This window comes from Lolium perenne, chromosome 7 (assembly GCF_019359855.2).
Source record: "Lolium perenne isolate Kyuss_39 chromosome 7, Kyuss_2.0, whole genome shotgun sequence".
NCBI lineage: Eukaryota > Viridiplantae > Streptophyta > Magnoliopsida > Poales > Poaceae > Lolium > Lolium perenne.
Window position 1 is genome coordinate 85320824 of NC_067250.2, and position 6150 is coordinate 85326973.

Below are 6150 nucleotides of genomic sequence, written 5' to 3' on the forward strand. Positions count from 1 at the left end.
CCAAATAAACAAAACAGTAAAAAAAAATGATGAACCAGACTAACCTGGGCCGACTCAGCCTTTTTAGCCCATGTAGACTAAAACGATCCAACCCAGCCTAAAAGAAACTGAATCGGTCGTCTTCCACTTGGACACTCACGTTCAGAAACTGATCTGAACGTACACCATGGCTGCACCTTCTGCTCACGGTTCCATCGATTCTTGACACCGAAACATCACACCCTAAATACGAAAGTTACTCCTCATTCATCCATGGTTCAATGCAGGGCATTAAAACCCCACTTTAGTGCACCTAAATCACTCGGACGTAGGAGCCGAAACGGGTGTCTAGTCCCCATCGAAGTCCCGTCACCTGGATCGCTACATTCTTTATAAGCTGCGCCCAAGCCTCCCTCGCTCCTCTTAGTATCTCCACCAAATAGCGCCTCAACGCTGACCTTGGATACATGCAGTTCTTGGCCGAAGTTCAACTGCGGCTGCGTTTTCCGACGACTGCGACAAGGTTTATATGGGAACCAGGCCCCAATATTTTTTTCCTTTCATCTTACCTTGGCCGTGCTCACATCCCTGACTCCTTGATTGGAATCGATTTTGTAGCCATCCGTCCCAATCCTGAGAAGCGCCTTCTCGCTCGGTGGAGTCTACACGGTTGATACTGTCTCCATCAGGCCTGCTACTACCACAGACTACTACTTTGCAATCTTTCTGTAACATCCTGTTGGTGAGCATCGATCCCCTTGCAGTTTACTCACTTGGATTTCATGCACGATCTGGTCGGATGTATTCAGATAGTATAGTTTTTCATCTGAACCGTCACACTTCAACAGATACACAAGACGAGTCCTAGTTGTTTGCTAATTCAGCTTTTACGTCAAATGGACAGATTAGTATAGAAACTTTGATAGTCCATATCTTTTGAACCACAGACCCAAATCAGATACATAAGATATCTACGAACTCATAAAACCGAATAGAATTTGTTAAGACAATAAAATTCGAATTATGCATCATGTTTATTTACCAGTTTTCCAGAAACTCAATTTATTATTTTGACCATGAGAATTTATTCTACAAAATATTTTGAGTGTTTCCTTATTGCTATTAACAGGAAATGAAATCCTCTGTACAGTAGCATTATACCAAGAAAAACGTGACCAAATATAATTCCTTTGTAGTGTTCCTTTAGCGTTAAATCAATTTCTAGTGTTAGAAAATATTTTCAACTATTATTTTAACGCTAAAATTTTGCCATGGCATCATGCATATAGTTGAAAAACAGAGAACATATTAAGTGTGTTGTTCAAGTTTAAGCCACATATTGCATCCATATTCCATTTGTGATTGTCTATGTGTTGCTATGTGTTTATGGAGTGAAAATTTTATTTGTAGATTGTGCTTGTGCTGATTGAACGAGTGTTTCTGCGAAGAGTGTTCCAACTCCTCATCTCACCAAGGCAAGTGACACACCAATCACATATGTCCCAGTTTTACATATGCACTGTAGTAATTTTTGTAGTATGCATGTATAGGATTATATGCTTTGCTATTCACACCTAGTAGAATAGGTACTTGATCTTGACTTGTATCTTTTGTCGCCATTAAACTTAGTAGGATGCTTAGCTATGCCATGAAAATGTTTTTCTAGTGGTTAAGGAAAAACAACTAAGTTTAATGAACTACCTGGGTGAATGGTGGAGCTTTGGAGCGGGTGGCTGCATCAGGGGGCCCTGTCAACGGCGATACCCTGGTGTGAGTACACATTTGCGGAAAGTCACCCAGGATTAAAGAGATTGTAGACAACCTTGCTCATTAGCTTACCGTACAACCACATGCTATATGGGCTCTGGCTTGACGGAGTATGTTGTGAGAACCCGGATCCTACGTGACAGATGATGTAGGGGATTGTAGGTTGGTACGGGTCCGTAGAGGATGGTCTGGAGGATTACTTCGGAAAAGTCTCGTCCTAGTCAACATCTGTCCATTTGAGCAAAATGTGCATCATGGAAGAAGAGCAGACTAGGTCATGTGGGTAAATTTGTACAACCTCTGCAGAGTGTTAAATCTAAGTACTTAGCCGTGTCCCCGGTTACGGACAATTTGAGCGAACTGACAAGGATCCTGTTCGAAAATCTCCTCATCCCAACTTCTTAAATTAAAATTTGATGGGTGAACAAGGGTAGGAGGATTCACCGGGGATTTACCGGTGGTTTCCAGGTTCATTGATTTCTATCAATGGTACCGCTTAATTAGTATGAAAGAAAATGATTTGATAATTGATAGGAGAAAACTGGCTTTATGCAAATCATACCTGAGCTCTACCAGCCAAATGTACACTTAAGTGTTAGGTTGCCATTTGAGTCCACCATAGTGTTATCTTGCCAATACATTCAAAGTATTGACCATTCGTGGCTGTAACTTTTCATGTTGCAGATGTTTTGAAAGACGAATGAGTTATGATGGTTAGGGTTACGAGTCTAACCTCAGCATGCTCGCCTGTGGCACATGAAGACGAAGGACTCCATGGTGTCTATGTTTATTCGTTGTGAAACTCTGATGAGATGCTAGCCTTGTGCTATGCAATTTGTAAATCCTTTATGAAAATTCTGGATCATACGATGTAATAAAGACCTTTGTTTCTTGGTATTACATCTTGTACTGTGTGTGCTAGCGATTGATCCAGGGACTAGCACAGATATGCACAGAGATCGGCACCCTAAAAAGGTGAGGTCGCTACACAAGTGATTCAAGTAATCCATTGGTATGGAGTTTCTGTAATATCCCAGGTAATGGGGTTACAAAAATAGAGGAAACAGATGTGTGCATTGCATTCATGCATAGAAAATCTGGGGAATTTTCGCGCTGTTGTTTAAAACTGTCAAAGGGATCGAGGTTTCTCTTCCATCGGTGGAATCGAGTTAGTCATCGATGTGAGTGTGATAAATTTCGACATGACCTTTGCGAAGTTATATGTTTTGGGGGAAACAATCTGAATTCAAATTCGTATATGAAAGACAAAACTCAAATAAGAATTTGAATTTTAAACAATTATATAAAATACGAAGTAATAACAAATAGGAATGAGAATCAAATATTACTAATAACAATTCACATAAGTATTATTACAACATTTATTGAAATATTATAATTTACACAAGAACTATGAGATTACAAAATGGAACTAAAAGAATTTCTAAATCTAATCTAAATCTTCTCAACATTTCTTATTCTTCTTTTCCTGCAATAAGAGAAACAAAACAAAGAAAAAGGGAAAATATTGGGTTATGGTTATAATGTTGCCATCATATGAAATGAGGCGTTTTAATATTGGAACTCAATTAATGGAAATTAGGAACCAGTCCTAATCCCCAAAAGTGACTAGAGGGAATTATTCATCTTCGGCAACATTTGTGATTTAGGAACTACTAGATAGTACCCTTGGAGGCAGCAATGATAAATTAGGTATCAAATAGGCAACCAGGGATATTGTGCAACAAGTTATGATCAATTGGAATGGCAACAGAAGGCAACATTTTTATTTTCCCTCTAATCTAATCAAGTTCCTATTTAGAAGCCACACATTCATTTAAATGGATCATTATTGACATAGAAAAGTCAATATGACCCTAACCAAATATTAATAAGCCACTGATAATTAAGCAAAGCTTAATCAATCTTGAATCACACTTGATCTGTTTAGTACAGGCACACATAATTATGCCACTTGAGTTATTCCAGCCACTAATGTAATTAAGAAGCATCCATACAATATAGTCCAGTAATAGTAGCAGCCCAGCTTAAGTAGTTTCCACTTGGTAGTACACAAAAGAAAGACCAAAGGTGGATAAATATCAACCCACCGTAGCTTGCAAGAGGAGAAAGAGAAAAGTCACTTGACAGCTACAAATATCAGCCCGGGCTTGTACAAGGGGAATGGATCTAGTGCATTAAAACTTGCCCATGTACCCAGCAGCTACACGCATGCCATGCATCTGTGTGTTGTCAACCTCACATGCAAAGTACCAGCCTACATAAACAACACCTGTACCAGCAAGATTTTCTAGCACACACAACATTCCCAGCCGAATCTCATGTTTCCCAAATCTGCCAACAACTTTCTCAGCACATGAAGAACACCAAGAACTACACTAGCTGAACCACTAGAACAACACCAGATCAACCACTGGAATCAGCAGTTGTAACTAGGAAGAAGTAGAAGCAGAGAGTGGGGAAGGCATGCCACAAGGGGAGGTTCATTTCAGCATCAAGAAGATCAAGCTACCAAGGCAGGTAGCAACTCATAGGATAGATCTTACAGTATTTGTTCTTAGATTTGCATACACATCATCGAGGAAGTAATAGAAGTATACAAGTAACCCATCTAACTACCCTTCAACTAGACTCTGTCTAGGAGGATATGAGAGATGGATTTCTCTCAGATCTGGCATAGAAGTGCTATGCCCAGTTCATCACAGAGAATCTTATAAAACCATAAATAGTATATTTGTTCTTATCAAAAGGAAGTGCCTCAGCCTTTGCATCATAGGCTGGACCAAGATATCAAGCTCAACATCTATTCTTATCAGTAATATACAGCAAGAAATATGCGAGAGAGGGGAGCTTGATCACCCAGTGCTGGTGATCCCTGGTAGAACCAACAGCTCATACCCTGAATATAGACCGAGAGGGCAGTTAGGCCATGAGAGGAAACCAGCAAATAATCATGTCCAAGAACTGCCAAGCATCCACTTTGTACAACACACACATTTATTTGTTGTACCACACTAAACATGATCAGATAATCCATCAGATCATCCTCATTAGCTAAAAATTAAACACTTCTCATCCACATATAACACACCAAATAGCATCTACAAGATAATATGAGGACCACCAATTTATATGGATATTATAAGTTGAAACCATAAACACAACAACAATATCCTTTACTTTAGCTGTGCTCCAATTGAGCTCAGTTTTATATAACAACTAAAGTAATTTCCCTGAATAAAATGGTAATGACCAACTTTAGAAAACAATCACCAATAATCTGGATAGGCAAGCATATGTATGTTCTTATCCCAAGATATATATTACAACATCGCTAGCTCAAGCCAGCCATCAAATAGGGTAACCATTTATAATTATAAGCAGCATATATGTCCAAAGTATGCATATCAACACTTTGCCTATACCAAAAAGTGTTCAAACATGCATATTCATAACCTGATCATCACTTAATCATTTACCTCGGAAGCAAACTAATATTATGTATTATAAGCACACAAGGAAACTATCCTGTAAATCCATCATACATCAGCAACAACTAGCAACTAGGATTAATCCTTTAGTATCTTGCAACTACAAACTCTTGCTCCGTGAACTGAGGTGCTAAAGTTCAGTTTCATCAGGTATAGCATATCTGCAAAACCCACCTGCTCTGGGTGAATAAATCATCCGAACTTGTGCACTGCACAGTACCATAGATCAACAATTTTAAGCAGTCTCTATTAGACTACTGTAAGCACCAGTGCATCTAGATGACCAGTAGCTCATACACATCACACACATGCACATAGCAACCAAATTATAGTCATGTCAGTATAGAGAGGGCAGAGATTGAGCTCACAGTAATTGCAGTAGCGAAGTAGGTGCAACAGTTGACGTCGGGGTTGCGCCCGCGACGCCATTCGGCCGGCGTCGAGGACGAAGTAGGCAGCGCAAGCAGCAGCAATAGCAACATCACAGCACCGTAGCATCAGTACCATGTCACCACCAATACACCCCCAAACAACACCACCGCCGTGACGTCCAGGTCGCTCACGTGAGAATGGGACGGAGGCGTCCAAACAGAGAGGCCACGGCCAGCCCAAGAGGCAACAGCAGCACCACCGCACCATCGGGGAGGTCGACCGGTGGCCGAGCGCATGGTCAAGACGAGCGGGGTTCCGGAGGTGGTCGAAGAAGAACGACGAGGCGGCGTGGATGATGTTGAGGAGGCTGTTTCGATGAAAGGGAGCATCCGGAGGCGCCGGAGCCGGTAGCGGCCGGCGGCGAACAAGCCAACCCAAGGGTTAGGGTTAGCTGCGGGCGCGCGTGAGCAATGTGGCGACTCTGAGGAAGAGGAGCTGGGATGCCAGTCGGCAACGACGG

At 41.1% G+C, this 6150-nt stretch overlaps 1 long non-coding RNA gene across 1 annotated transcript; it reads left to right on the forward strand.

Annotated features, from left to right (window-relative positions):
* The first annotated feature begins 334 nt into the window (after positions 1 to 334).
* On the forward strand, positions 335 to 2646 carry LOC127312881 (uncharacterized). The gene is made up of 4 exons (XR_007858645.2): positions 335 to 502; positions 598 to 721; positions 1390 to 1454; positions 2431 to 2646. It is a non-coding gene; the product is annotated as an uncharacterized lncRNA (long non-coding RNA).
* The last annotated feature ends 3504 nt before the right edge of the window (positions 2647 to 6150 follow it).